Source organism: Dermacentor albipictus, chromosome 6 (assembly GCF_038994185.2).
Source record: "Dermacentor albipictus isolate Rhodes 1998 colony chromosome 6, USDA_Dalb.pri_finalv2, whole genome shotgun sequence".
Classification (NCBI taxonomy): domain Eukaryota; kingdom Metazoa; phylum Arthropoda; class Arachnida; order Ixodida; family Ixodidae; genus Dermacentor; species Dermacentor albipictus.
In genome coordinates this window covers 129,980,182-129,995,564 of record NC_091826.1, presented here as the reverse complement: position 1 = coordinate 129,995,564, position 15,383 = coordinate 129,980,182, and the positions used below count along the sequence as shown (strand labels likewise).

The window sequence follows — 15,383 nt, the reverse complement described above, 5'->3', positions numbered from 1 at the left end:
TTGGCGCTTGAGGGTCAAAATGGCGAAGAATGGGTGGCGCCGTGAGAATACGGCGCAAGGTTGTGAAGGCGTCGTCACACTCTGTAGACCATGATGAGAGATCTCTAGCGCAACCAAGGAGCTGCGTGAGAGGCGATATAATTGACGCAAAGTTTCGAACGAATCGCGGAAGTAAGAGCAGAGGTCGATAAAGCTGCGTAGCTCTTTCATAGTGGTACGTTTTGGCAACGCAGTAACAGCACGTAGCTTCTCGGGATCCAGGCGAATGCCCTCCTTTGACACGACATGGCCTAAAATTGTGAGCTGACGAACCGCAAATCGACACTTCTTCAGGTTAAATTGCAACCGGGCGTTCGTCAAGCAAGTGAGTACGTGCTAGGTGCGGAGCAGCTGCGTTGCGAAATGAGGGGCGAACACCACAATGTCGTCAAGATAGCAAAGACAAACTTTCCATTTGAGGCCACGCAAAACCTTATCCATCATTCTTTCGAACGTAGCAGGTGCGTTGCAAATTCCGAAAGGCATGACGGTGAATTCATACAAGCCATCTGGTGTAACAAAGGCAGTTTTCGGGTGATCGGCCTCTGACATCGGAACCTGCCAGTAGCCTGACCGCAAATCCAGCGAAGAAAAGGGCTCGGCTCCCTGCAAACAGCCCAGAGCAACATCAATGCATGGTACTGGGTAGACAGACGTCCTTCAGGGTGATCTCGTTCAACCGTCGAAAATCAACACAGAAGCGGACAGGAGCGTCTTTTCTTGTGATGAGGACCACAGGAGAGGCCTATGGGCTTTGGGAAGGTTGAATGACGCCTCGGCGGAGCATGTCATCGATCTGGTCTACAATGACGCGACGTTCCGTGGCGGAAACGCGATATGGTCTTTGTCGCAGCGGTGAGTGAGAGGCAATGTCGATGCACGGCCAAGAGATGTTTGCGCAACGTCGAAAGAACGGCGGAAGTGCTGAAGGATTGCGAGAAGTGGAGATCGCTGCGATTGCGTCAGATCTTCGGCGATAATGGACTGAACACACACGTCCATATTGAGTCGGGTATGGAGAGGGCACTCAGTTCATGGACGGCAGTAGAAGGCACTTCGTCAAGGACGGATACAATTCGTGTAGAATCGACCGACTCGACGTAACCAAGGCATTCGCGGCAGTGCAGTGATACCGGCAATGAAAGATGATTGTAAATGGGCATCGTGCTGACACTGGCGGCAAGGTCAAGAGCTGCAAAGGGCAAAGGAAGCGCTTTTCGGGTAACAAAGTGAGGAGAGGGCATGAAGAAGACCATTCCGTCGGCTATGGTACTACAGAAGACTGGTACGAATGCTGAAGAGCACGGGCGATTACAGGTGTCTTCTTTCACGACAATTTTAGCGGCAGGATGAGCATCGACTGAGGCCAAGTCACCAAGGTGGAAAAGTTCAATCTCATCCCGAGCGCAATTGATGATGGCATTGTGGCTTGAGAGAAAATCCCATTCTATAATAACGGCGTGGGAGCACGATAAAAGAACTATGAATTCAATCGTGTACAAAGCGTCCTGTATGGTCACACGGGCCGTACAAGCAGCGGTAGGGCGAATGGGTTGAGCAATCGCTGTTCGGAGCGACAATCCAGACAGAGACGTCGTCACTTTACGAAGCGAACGACAAATACTGGCATCCATAACTGAAATAGCGGCACCAGTATCGACGAGGGCGACTGTAGCGACATCTTCGATAAACACATCAATGATGTGTTTACCGATGTGTTATATGTGAATGTATATGTAACATGTGTATATGTAATGTATCGATGTGTTATATGTATGGATTTCAGTGAGTGCTGATTGTAACTCACATATATTTTTTATAATTTCCTGACTGCTACGTGAAGTCGCCAGTGCGGGTGCCTGCGGCCTTGTCAAGCTGTAATGCGACAGCTTTTTCTGCAGGCCTCCGGCATCGTGTATTTCGGATGCAAATAAAGTTATTATTATATTATTATTATTATTATTATTATTATTATTATTGTTATTATTATTATTATTATTATTATTATTATTATTATTATTATTATTATTATTATTATTATTATTATTATTATTATTATTATTATTATTATAATGACAGGTAAATGAGGAGGACTTCGGCATGTCGACACTTGCGCAGTTCTTGCCTCAGGAACTGCATCGTCTAGTTTCCCTCTTTGTTAGAGACGGGTCGTCGACGCATAGGGGAAAGCGATCGGCAACGTGGCGAGGGTGACCGGAGGCGTTCGAAGCGAGGACGGCGATCAGTCTGGGAGCGAGCTGGTGATGGGTCGAAGGATCCGTAAGGCGCATTTGGATCAGGCGGCACATAGGGCGTTCGGCGATCGTCATCGAACGCCTGCGATTGGCGGCGGCAGAACCTTGCAACATGACCGGGATACCTACATGCGAAGCATATAGGGTGATTGTCTGGCGTATGCCACGGGTTAACGATGGCAGTGGTGGTCCAGGGGACGGGAGGGGGAGGGCGGTGCACAGGCTGCTGGAAGCGACACGCGGGCACAGTGCGAGGGGCCATTGCAGCAACCGTAGCATAAGTGACTGGTGTAGTCACGACATCCTGCTGGTGAACAGCCGTCAGCGCTTCTGCGACCTCTTCATGGATCACGTTACGCAGATGAGACGGCAAAGTGGTGGCAGACTCCTGAGTGACGGACACCAGAGATAGCTGTCGTGCGATTTCTTCGCGGACGAAATCCTTGATTTGTGTTATCAAGGAGGCTTGTTCGGGGCCAGTGGTCAGGCTGCAGAATGACGCCACATTTGCTGTGGGATGTCGCCTTGTCAGAGCTGGCTGTTTACGTAATTCTTCATAGCTCTGGCACAAGCTGGTGACGTCGCCAACAGTGCGCAAATCCTTGGCCAGAAGCATCTGGAAAGCGTCATCATTGATTCGCTTCATGACGTGCTTGATCTTTTCCGCTTCCATCATGGCAGCGTTCACGCGCCTGCAGAAATCTAGAACGTCTTCTATATAGCTGGTGAATGTCTCACCCGTGTCCTGTGCGCGTGTACGCAAACGCTGCTCGGCTCGCAGTTTCCTGGCGGCGGGTCGGTCAAGTACTTCTCTACTTGACGTCTTGAACGCCGACCACGTTCGGATGTACCGCTCATGATCTCTGAACCAGAGACTGGCCACGCCCGCGAGGTAGAATGATACGTAAGCCAGTTTGTCCGAGTCATTCCATTTGTTGTGAATGCTCACCCGTTCGTAGGACGACAGCCACTCTTCAAAGTCGTTGTCGACAGTTTCGCTGGAGATAGGAGGCTCCCGCTGGCGAACGGTGCCAGCGCAAGGGACGGGTGGCGATGGAACAGTCTGCTGGTCGGCGTCCGGCATGGCAGAGGGTAGCGTCCGAGAACGCAGTTCCAGGATGGCAGAGTGGAACATTACCCCGCACGGCTCCACCACTTATAAAAGAGATTTATTGGGGTTCGTAGCGATCGCCAGTTCTAGGATGCACCGAACAGTTCCCGAGCTCGAGCCTCTGCTGCGCGCTTGATGATGATGATGATGACAATGATGATGATGATGATGATGAAGCCTCAGTTAATGGCACAAACCCACTGTGGGGGATAGGCCACGAATCGGGTGGTAATATTGTGCCCGGCAGCCTCGTGTTGCTTTGGTCACCTTCGCGTAAAGTTGGCCTATGTGAAAAACTCCTTTCTTGTTACACGGGTCCATATCGCATGCTCCGCAAAGTGACCGATGTCACCTATGAAATCGTTCTAGCCACGCCCACTACGTCCTCCGCTGTGACAACCAGTGACATTGTCCACGTCGCCCGACTCAAGCCCTACAACTCTCCACCCGCCTTGGATATTTAACAGCACCGTGACGCTGCTTATGCAGCCGGGGGGGGGGGGGGGGGGGTAGTGTTACGATGTCATCGAGTGATGCTCAAGAAACGAGCCGCCGCGAGAACGACGATGAAGTGTAAATAGCCCCTTCTGTATGTGTCTTTCCACACGCAACAATATGATTCAATAAATAAAATGAATTGGTTAATAAATTAATAACACACGGAAGAAAGCAAGGAAAACAAATAATCCAAGATGCAAAATAACCTGTGAATACATGAGATAAAGTATTGGTCAATACTATAGTAAGCCTAGCGTTGATAGGAATGTTAAAAAGAAAAAAGTAAGAAAAAAAGGGATATACCTAAACTTGAGTAAGGTCATTATGAATAATAATAGTGACTCTGTGCGCACGTTCGTTATCTTCCTTACAATACATATATTCTAGACAGTTAATGCAAAGGATGGCATGCGATTCATTACCTTTATATAAATTTATTCACAACCAGTGCAAGGCAAGCAGATGTACGTAATTTGCAAGAATAAGAATTTGTATTTTGCTGGTTTCCTTGCCTCCTAAACATTGTTATGAAAGGCTGGTTATAGAAAAGGCGTCTTACAATATTTTTACAACGTGGCTTTTCAGTGTGCCTCATTCAGCACCTTTGTGTGCTGCATGTATTTTTTTTGTGTGTTAACAGCATACCCAAATTCCTAAAGTGCTGTTCCCCAACGAAATGTTATGCTGTTTGCGAGACTATTCATACATGAAGAATTTCATTTTGGTGCAGAAGTGACATGGCTGCCATATGTGCATGTTTGTGTATCATACACAGGCTCTATATGTTATATACCCTGTCAAGCGGGCAAGTTAAGTGCACTTACGGAGAGTGCACTCAATTTTAAGAGCACTTTCCCAATTCTAAACGTCGCAAGCAGAGTGTACTGGCAGAAGAGTGCGCTCTGGTCGTAGTTCGTACACGGAACGCACTTTGCTGGTCAAGTGCGTAGCCTCGCCGCCAGCGGTTTACACGATGCAAAATGTAATGTATAGAAAAATGACACAGAAGCTCATTGCAACTGTTGAACAGCTTTTAACAAAATAATCACAACTCGCTGATGTTCTGTTCTAGCAGGATCAAATGCCTCCTCGCCGCACGGCACCGTCTTGTTCTGGATTGGCTAGACATTCGTCTTGGCCGGCCTTGACTTGTAACACTCCTATATAAAAATATTTTTGTTCTTTGCTGGGTAAATATAGATTGACATTGTTTTTTATTTATAAAACAACTAAAGCAAACGTTTTTTATATGGTTTTCTTATTTTAATCTACATATTCAAAAAACATTATTTTAGTCTGTCGCCACCTAATTTAGTGCGGGTGCGCTCTGTTTTCCCGTTTAGCACAGCGTAGCCTAAAGTCACTCAAGTTCCCGAAGTGCACTTCCCGTAAGTGCACTTAACTTTCCCGCTTGACAGGGGTATTACACCTTCACAGATTTTATTCCAAACTGTGGAATCTATGCAGGTGATTCCAATTATTTATGCCTTTTCAAAAGCCCGAATTTAGCCCCTAATACAGAATGTTTTTCAGATTAGTAGATTTTTTACTGTTTTAATTTTGAGGTTAGAACCAGTCGTATTGAATGCACGTACACTTACTAGAAATCTTGAATAATGACACTAGTTCCAATAAAAGCATATCAGTACGAGTGATCTGCATTATCGCATGATTAACATAGTTAACCCTTCTTTGTTACAGTGCAGATTGCATAAAGGGTGTTTCAGCTAACAATTTCACAAATTTTTTATTACCAGTGGCAAATAGCACGATTATAGTCTTTGAGCTGGCCTACTTGAAGAGACAGACATTGCTAGCACAAAAAAATTTCATTTATGATCGACTCATTAGAAAATTCACTAATTCAATCTTAACTAATTACCTTATGGTACATATTGCAATTTACCAATTCTAGCCGGAGAGTTCGCAAGGCGGATCCACTTGTAACGAATTCTCAGGATGACATTTTCGAGATAATAATTCCCAAACTTTGCAGAGAAACGCATCGGTGTTCCAATTACTTTTCAGCTTCAATGCATTTAAGTGGCACGACAGTACATTTTTACTGCAAGTTTGACGGCGCATATTTCGTAAATGGTCTCATCCACAGAGTTCTTTTCAAATAGATATGCCTTGCAGTCTCGCCCGTTGGTATTTCTAGATTACAATATGGGCCATAAAACAAATAGCTTAAAATTTATTTAGTTACTTTTTTAATTATTTGAATATGCATTTCAATATTTTCTTCACGTAACGCCAGCCTCTTCGAGTAGACCGGCTCATGGAATAGGATTGTTCTATCTGCCCTAGTAAATTAAAATAAAGTTTGCAAGTGTTCGCTGAAACATCCGGTATTTTCCCGGGCAAGCTAAATAAGCCATTATGCGCGAGTTCTACACATAGTCTAACGCACAGCTTGCAAATCCTTCCCCTAGACGAATACGGAGGGAGCATTAGCTTGACTTCAGGAGTGCTTGTGGAGTTTGAGGGCTACTGCTCAGCCTGTACAAGCCGGATTGTAGTCAACCGGATTGTTGCAGCTTTTGTCTTTAACAAGCCCAAATATATATGTCTTCTAGATGGGTTTGTGCTACCTGAGATAGCAATGAGCAGATTTGACACTCAGTCATGGCAATTTCCCGCTCGGGGTCATGGATATCGACACAATGTCAAACCCCCATTGTGACGTGACTTACTGTACGGCGTATCGTTTGCATGCTGCACAAAGCTAATAACAGCTGCGCTCTTGCTCTCGGCTGGTAAAACGCAAGCCACGGCTATCTTATTGTTTCGTTTTCCCTCCCGCACGCTGCAGCGTAATCGATCAGCCTTTGTCATCTAACAATGCCTGAATGTAGGTAGTGTTTTCTTTTTATGGTTAGGAGCCCTGAAACACTCTTTATCCAAGTTTAGAAAGGCACTTGAAGTTAGAATAGACCATTTCAGAAATACTTTGCCGCAAGAAGTACATCAATGCATTCATAAGAAGCGCAGTTATTGGCAATCAAAGTGGCGAAGGTTACGGCAGAGCAGGGTGTGCTTACAACGCTCCGCCTACCAGTGCAATTCACGTAGATTCTTGTCTGCAGCTAAAGTGCGCTCAGCCAGCGGACTCGTCGCGGTGGCCGTGGTATCTACGCTCCACAGATACATTCTGCGCTATTAGATCTACGTATCTACGCTACGCGGATACAGCAGCTACATTCAACTGTAGTGCCTATGCGCAGCTTTGGATTTGTGCAATACAGGGCTTGAGGCTTGAATGCGCGCTCATGTAGTGCAGTCTGGCCACGCTACGTTGGTGCCGTCCAGCCTCCTGCATCACCTTGACCGACGGATAGTAGCCACATCCAACATGCGAATTTTGAAGCGCTGTCAATAACCGAAAACGAAATCAAGTCGGCCAGGAGCGGAAACGAGGAGTGAGATCGCGCTGGCAAGCGTGCGTGGTTCGTTTTCAAAACTGGTCAGCGAGACCCGATGGCCATACGCCACAGGGCGGCCATGGCTTCATTCCTACGCGGGAGGCCGCGGCCGAGCGTAAGCAGACGACAGTCTGCTTGTTCTGGAAGTGCGTAATTATTATCGAAATTCGAAACCAGATTTTGGCTTACTTCAGCCTGTTCATTAAACGGAATCAATACATACACGCAGTAACAGTAGTAGGAAGCGCATTGATCCAAACCACCTTCTTGATTGGTGTCAGCTATTCGCCAATAAGCAGCCCCGTGTATGATCTGCAATATTACGAAATAATCATCCAGAAGAGTGAGGAGCTGGCTTCTGATGAAAATAGAACGTTCGAGGGAAAGCTGATTCGGGCTCCGCATGCAATTGAACTCTACGCGCCACGCATGACTGCAAAATTTGGCTCAAGTGTTCACAGCAGCGTATGTTATCCGCAGACTGTATTTTAACGCGAGAGCGCTAAGGAGCTGGTGTAGCAGAACTTCCCGCGTCGGCGTCCCACGTCGGACGTTGTTTCGTGAAAAAAGGAAATTCGGACCAAATTCCGAACCACGCATACCCAACCACTTCTCTGACACCAAAGTTGCTCATGCCCTGTTTTTCATTCTTTGCAAAGTCGTTCCTCGGAATTTTGAGAACGGCAGCCCGCAAACAAATGCAATGGAAAAAACACCGACAGTCATTTATGTTAGCTCTTCTCAGACTGAAATAATAAAACTGTGAAATAATAACAGGAGATCGACCCACTCAAGAGGCCGCGTTTATACCACAAAGCTCGCCTTTGTGCATAGCGTTCGGAGCCAGCGTTTGCCGGTAAGCATTATGGTTACATAAGATGCAGTTGCCGGGGACCATGAAAAGCCGTAAGAGGTAATTGAACGCTATCGCGTTCTATTCTTAAAGGCTAAGCTTAAGCGCCCTCCATTTTTTTTCACCAAGCCCGAAGGGTTGTTCAGGACCCTTTTAAGAGTATTTTTAACAATCATCTGGGGCATGCAACACATTTCTGCTTCTAGAACTGCATTACTCTCAGAGGCGGATATCGTTTGCAGGAAGAATCAAAATGAATATTAAAGTAACCAACAAAGTTTCGAAAATAAGCTTTTAAACTAAGCCCTTTAGGCACATATTGCAATTTACCAATTGTTGCAGGTGACTTCGTAATCGTATCCACTTGGAACGACTTCTGAGGATGGCACCAGTTTCAAGACATGCATCTTCAAAGCTTTTTCTTCATTTTTGTTACAGTAATATTTGAGCATCAATGCATTAAAGTACGTTGTGTTAAAAATGTCTCAGGTACACCCAAAAGGCGAAGCATGCTTTGCGATAGCCCATTAGTACCGAGTTATACGAAGTAAGCATAGCAGTGTTATCGGCCGTATAAATGTGTAAACATTCGATAACTAACTGAATTAACAAGCAGTGTCACTCGCGCACAAGCAAACATGAACACATCTCACTCGATGACCGCGGACGCACGCTGCCAAAACGCTGGTGTGAGGAAGCGCAGCAGCAGCGTCGAGCGAAATGACCGTCCTGCTGCCTATCGCTTCACGCAATCTGAGCGGCGAGAAGACAGCGCCACGAGACTGAGGGATCGCGAGCCATCTGTGCTCAGGCGCGAGTAAGAGCGGGCGCGAGAGAGAAAATCTGGGGGCTTTTGCTCATGGAATATTCGGGGCGAGCTCCACCACTGGAAAAGCTGGCGCCACCGTCGACGTGACGTGACATGGGGATCACGTGGACACAGCGGCCGCGTCGGCTGCTTCGGAAGTGCCGAAGCCAGCTGAAAACGGAAGTTTAAAATCCGGCCTGCGCCGCAATTCTGATTAAGTGGTGAGGCTTTAACGCCTTGGGTGTCTGCTTGAGAACATTTGAAAGTACTATAAAAGGAAGTGGCTGTCTTTAGAGGCGTGCACCATGGTAGGCTATTGCTCGGTGCCGCAGTGGCGTACGTACGCAACGGAGCCCGGTGTCAGCCTTATTCCCACGTAGCCGCAGGGCAAGGGGCTGCGTGAAGCTTGGCTGGCGAAACTTAGAACACGCAGACAGCCATCGGCTACAACTCGGGTAAGCAGCAAGCACAGACGCGAGGAGCATTTCTACTACGGCGCCGGTGCTACGCGATGTTCGGTGAGTAGCAGAAAACGCGCACTGAGACGCTCGCCCGCGCCCGCTGCCCGGCTAATGTCATGACGGTTTGGTCTATGAACTTTCTGATGCTAGATACTGGCAAGCTCACTGGAACGGAAAGGGAGCGGTGAGACGCACCTTAAAGAAGGGCATGGCATATGATCATGTCTGTGAAATGAATTAATGCACTGGATTAGGAAAAACAAGCAGAGGGAAATCGCATGCTGAAAAAGCCGATAAACCTACAGTGCGACGCAACTTGAGAAATAATATTGACATGTCCAAGAATTTAGAAGACAAAAAAAAGAAAGATTGAATCGTCGCTACGGCTCATCACAGTCGCCGTAGCTAGGCGTCGAAGTCTCTATAACGGAATTATTTTTGAACAGTTCTGATAGCGTCCACGGAACAATGGTTGCTGGTGGACTGTCAAATGCTTATATACTACGGCCTAAAGCTCGCGGCATGGCTCGAAAACGCGCTCACAGCGAAAGCAAAACATTTTGCGCGGGCATGCACGCAGACGCGCAGTCGGTAGCTGCGAACCCATGCTATCGCTGGATTTAGGCTCTATTCTGTTATGCCCCATTTTGTTATACAGACAGCCCACTATAAGAGCATATTTCACATACTTTACTCTCAGCGTTTGACTACCTTCCACGTAAGAAGCCGGTTCGGGGGACTCCATCGCGGCGACCGCGCGTGACATTCGCTGTACGTATTCGATAAAGAGATAGCGTCTGTAAACGATTGTGTGCTTTCAGTTTGCCCAAGATTATTATATCGACAGCCAAAAACTGCCCTCGTTTTGAGAGCACCTACATAGATGTCCAAGGAGGCTGCCACGTGGTGTTTTTATTGAGCGCCGTAAGCGAAACTTATGAGGAGCGCGCCGCGTAATCCCTCATACTACGCAAGGGCGGCGCTTCCGAAAGATGGCGACTCCGTAACTCCTCGCCGCCAATATGACTCTGCCTAGGCAATACGGAGGAGATTTCTTAGCGGGTGTTGTAGGCGTTTGTCCCTCAGCGTACTTAAGGTCCCTTAGGCGTGCCGGTATTGTGGAGTGGGGTCGAGTTTGTTTACGCTCGGGCGCTGCTGAAAGACCGCCAGTGACGATGACTGACCCAGCACCAGCGCCGCAGGCGCGAGAGTCTATTCGACGTACCTTCTACAGGCAAAGTCCTGACTGGTGCTGCAGAAGTCGTAGGGCGCGGTAGTGTTGAACTTAGCGTCACAAGTGGGCGGCTGGACGTAACTATATTTATTCAATCGTGCTCTTTTTTTTTTACTAACTGAAACAACGTGTCATCATTTCGCATCATTGGCGGCGCCTCCAGGACACCCAAGCGACAACGCGGACACCAAAGCTAGAACCCGGACTGGTCCGTGGGCTGGCGCTCGCCGAGGCCTGCGCGTGCACAACCCACAGACCGCCCTGCTTCCAGCTTTGATCCCCCCGCTCGTCCTTGGGTGCCCTGGAGATGCTGCGCCGCCTGCTTTATTATAATCTCAGGTGCTCTCCTGAGACCTCCGTTTGGCGGTTACAGGCGCCCTCCTGGAGCAGTACTTGTAAAAAAATGCAATCTATCGTCGCGACGAAAAAAGCGACCCGCGGCTTATGCGACACCAGTCAGAACCGTGCCCGTTCAGATACAGCGATCACCAAATAGGGCGTCTGTGCCCACTGCCTCATCGCGCTGGCAGCCAGCGGCGGAGCGTAAACAAACTCGACTGCACTCCGCAATGCTGGCATGTCTAGAGGACCAACGCATACAACACGTGCTAAGAAACCTCCTCCGTAGTGCCTAGGCGGAGTCATATATTCAAGGACCAAAAGCCTGCTCTGGTGATCGACTCGGCACAAATGAACGTGATCCCTCAAATGAACGTCTCGTCACAGCGGCCATGCAGATACGAGCCGTCGGCGCACCTAGACTCTGCCGGCAAAGCAGAACGCTTTCAAGATAAGACGCGCGTGATCGCTCGCGGCCCCGTCATAAGCAGCAACCGCAGAACGCCCCCCCCACTCTGTTGCCCAACGGAAGACGGCGCGCTTCGTCCCCGCTTTCCACCCTTGCGCGCGCGAGATTGAGCCGCCATGGTCGGCTCACCTTCGCACTTTTACACTCGCACATACACAGCGTACGCAGCGCGTCGGCGATGTTATCGCCCTGAAGCTTTACACGAACTTAAACTTTACACTGGGACGCCGACGGCGACGGCAAAAATTCTCCCGCAGGGCCCATATAGTTGTATCGCGATAAAAAGTCACTGTCCAGTTTTACCGCAAGTTTTACAGCGCTTATCTCAAAATTGGCGCTAGTTTCAAAATTTTTTCCAAGTGCATGTGCTTTATGATATAACTGGCATCAATTCTAAAATTGCAATACGTGCACTAAAGTAATTAGTTAAGCAGCTGATAAATGAGATTTTCTTGATAAGTCATTTTCGCGACGGCGTTTTTTGTGCAAGTAATGCCTACCTCTACGAGTAAATGAGCTCAATTAGTAGATTTACGCTATCTGTAAGAGGAGGTTCTTAAAAAAAATTAACGTTAAAAACACCCCGTTTATTTATTTAGGCTGCATACTTTCAAGGCCCGAAGGCACAACAGAAAGGAGTGGTAAGAAAGCAAAAGATCTGCAGATTCACGTCAGACTTGTACTTTGACATGAGCAGTAATAAACAAATTGACTGCACCTTTTTGGACTTCTCTAAAGCATTCAATCGTGTAGCGCATATTCGCCTGATATCAAAGCTCTCTGCAATTAAACTTGACTCACTAACCCTACCATGGATTCGTTTTTGTCTATCTAATCGCATTCAGTGTTGTTGGTAACATTTCCTCTGCCCTGTCTGACGTCACTTCCAGTGTACCTCAAGGCAGTGTACTCGGACCTCTTCTCTTTTTAATTTACACTAACGACTTACCGAATAATATATCCTCTTCTGTACGATTATTTGCTGACGACTGCATTGTATACCGTTCGATTAACTGTTCTGCCGACCACGTGGCACTCTAAAATGATCTTGCACATATTGATTGGCGTGCTACGTGGCTACGTCCCTAAACCTGTCGAATTACAAAGTAGTTTCCTTTTCCTTAATAACTATTAACTCTCACTTTTCTTATCATTTGGATTCTAACATAGTTGACCACACCGCAGAATTTAAGTACTTAGGGGTGCTCCTTGCGCAGAATATTTCATGGACTAATCACAGCACCTTCATTTCAGCTAACGCCTCCAGGTCATTAGGATATCTGCGCCACAACTTAAGAACTGCGCCTAAACCACTAAAAAAACTAGTTTACATAACTATTGCACGGCAACAAATTGATTACGCCTTTTGTATATGGTCTCCTCATCAAAAATACGTCATCGAACTCCTGGAGAACATCCAGAATAGAGCGAGCCGTTTCATTTCAAAAAATTATAGTGACCTGTCAAGTGTAACCCAAATAAAAGACGATCTTTCGTTGCAACCACTAACCCTAATAGTTCCCTTCTATCATTATTGCAAAGATTCATTCACACAGTTGGCCTATCGTTATCAAACCTGAAAAAAACATCGTCGGCGTCACAAAGACTGTACAATCAGTTCAGCTACACCCGAATATATGGCAATAAACACGCTTTTAATTTTATGGAACGCTTTACCAGATAACATCGCTCGCCAAGCGAAACACAGTGCACTTCGCAATATTCTAATCGGTCAATACCCCGTTTTAACCGTTTAACACGTCTTCCCTTCTTTTAATTTTTGTCGCCTTTCCTGTATTTTTCTACAGGTGATAAAAGAATTTCAGTGATCCTAATTTTTTACTACACTTATTACTATATACATGCAAAGACGTTTATAATGTTATTATGCTATTATGTTTACTGTTTTTTTTTTGTTATTGCTCTTCATATTGTATTTGCTAATGTCGTATTAATTTTCCATGTTGCGTGAATATTTCATTCATTGTACTGATGTTTCTTTCCCCCTTACACAATGCCTTCTCGAAGGCCTGTAAGGTACATGTAAATAAATAATTATAAAGAAAAAAATTACGTAATAGCGTGGTAGATTACTGTTTTACATGAAGAGATGCATGTAATCTGAATTATTGAGGCTGGAAAGTGTTTCGGAGGATTGTGCACGTGACGCTTGTTCGATTCTGCCCAGCACCGCAGAAATTTCAAAGTACACTTTTATTTTTTGTGATTGAAGAGGGGCACATAGCATACGTACTGATACAAGCTAGTTCCCTCAATATAATAGCTGGTTTCCTCCACACAGCATCCCGATGACACATTAGACTATGAACTACGCATGAGTTGCGAAAACGGTTAGATACCAGCACAGGTAGACATCGGAAAGGACGCAAAGTATCTTGAGAATCATAATCGCACTACAAACGTCGTCAATCCGGCCAGTCCTTGCATGGCGACGTCTAAGGCCCGCACATTGCCATGCATTATCGTAGTGCAGAATTCAGCCTCCCCCATTCGACCTCGTGTACGCACGTTCAAGAGCCCCACGTGGTGGACATTAATCCGAGCGCTGCGGCATTCTTGATCATTAGATCATGGTCTCCGCACCTAAAAGCCCAGAATTAAAGTGTTTTGTAGCAAATTTTGCTCAGGAGTCATAATCCATCATAGTACATCTTGACGCAAACCATCTTTAGCTCCAAATTTTCTGCCAAAGTCCAGTCAACGAATGGCTTTCCTGCACCAAATGCTTGTATTATCATTCCAACACTCCTTCCGCGGTCATTGAGCACGAGAGAACGCACACTATCAACTTTCTGGTCTTCGCATGACGTGGTCGCGCGACGTGAATTTTGCACCATTCTTGCGGTCTTCACTGCCTGGCCGAAAACGCAAGGCCCCCTTTCCTTCAGCGCACTATTTTGCCAATTGACAGCATGAACGCTTGGCATAGAACTTGTGTGTGTCACACGACTCCATAAGCAGAGTTTTTTTTTAATCAATGGCGCAGTACTGCATCACTCTAAAGAACACTCGTAACCAAGCTCAGTGTCCACATGGCAGCTTTTCACATATTATCTCAAATGTGACTTCAAAAACTGGCCAGCACAACAGGAAGGACTATGGAATTACGGCAATTGTGTGGAAGCGTTTCCACAGGGATAACCAGAAAAACATGTGAGCATATTGGCACGAAGATTTCCCGTCTCCCACTAGAGCTGGAACAAGTGGAGTGCGTAAAGCGACTAAACACATTCTGCGAGTAACAAACAGAAACTTGAAGTAACTTCCCAAGAGAAAACTAAAAAAAAACACGCTCCTAAATATGGACAAGAGCAACCATCGGAGCATACAAACCGTTAAGTACGAACAATAATTTCCAAAAGCCACTTATCAAGCTTCTTTACAAAGAATGTCAGCACGCGCATTTATTTGCAAAGGATTGTGTAGCAAGCATCGCGAGAAAGCTGTGCATTTAAATGACAGTAAACAGAAGATCCAAAAAATTATCTCGTAAAGTTGATCAGAGAACAAAGCGCCGTACGAAGAATGCAGTAAAATTGCGCACGAACGGATAAGTCTCTGTTCGGAACTCACCAAGCATGGACAGCCGGCTTGCCTCAAAACATGCCGATGTGCTGCGGCACTCGGCACAGCAGACGTCGGCCTGAAGCGACGTTGTCTTATCAAGTACGTGCGCGAAATGCAAACACGGCCCATATTGCGCAGCAGCTTGACTGATAACGTTTATCTAATCGGCATCTGCATTCATGGTGCGTCGATCCAGACATGTTGTTATGGGAGCAGTGATTGAGGCGCCACTTTGTGACGAGGGAACAAAAATTGAGAAAGAAAAACCATTAGTTAATTAAAGCAGCATACAGTTTGACTTCA

General features: G+C 46.5%; 1 protein-coding gene across 5 annotated transcripts in view; it reads right to left on the bottom strand.

The window, feature by feature from the left end:
* Positions 1-15,180, bottom strand: part of LOC139061367 (uncharacterized) — a 409,988-nt gene extending 394,808 nt beyond the window's left edge. For 3 of the 5 annotated variants that reach the window (XM_070541328.1, XM_070541331.1, XM_070541332.1), the window contains exon 1: positions 15,087-15,116. The gene's annotated coding sequence lies outside the window, so the exon portion shown is untranslated. Of the gene's footprint in view, positions 1-15,086 lie in introns of all 5 variants that reach the window. The other 2 variants (XM_070541329.1, XM_070541330.1) reach the window with 2 other exon arrangements.
* Positions 15,181-15,383: the final 203 nt, after the last annotated feature.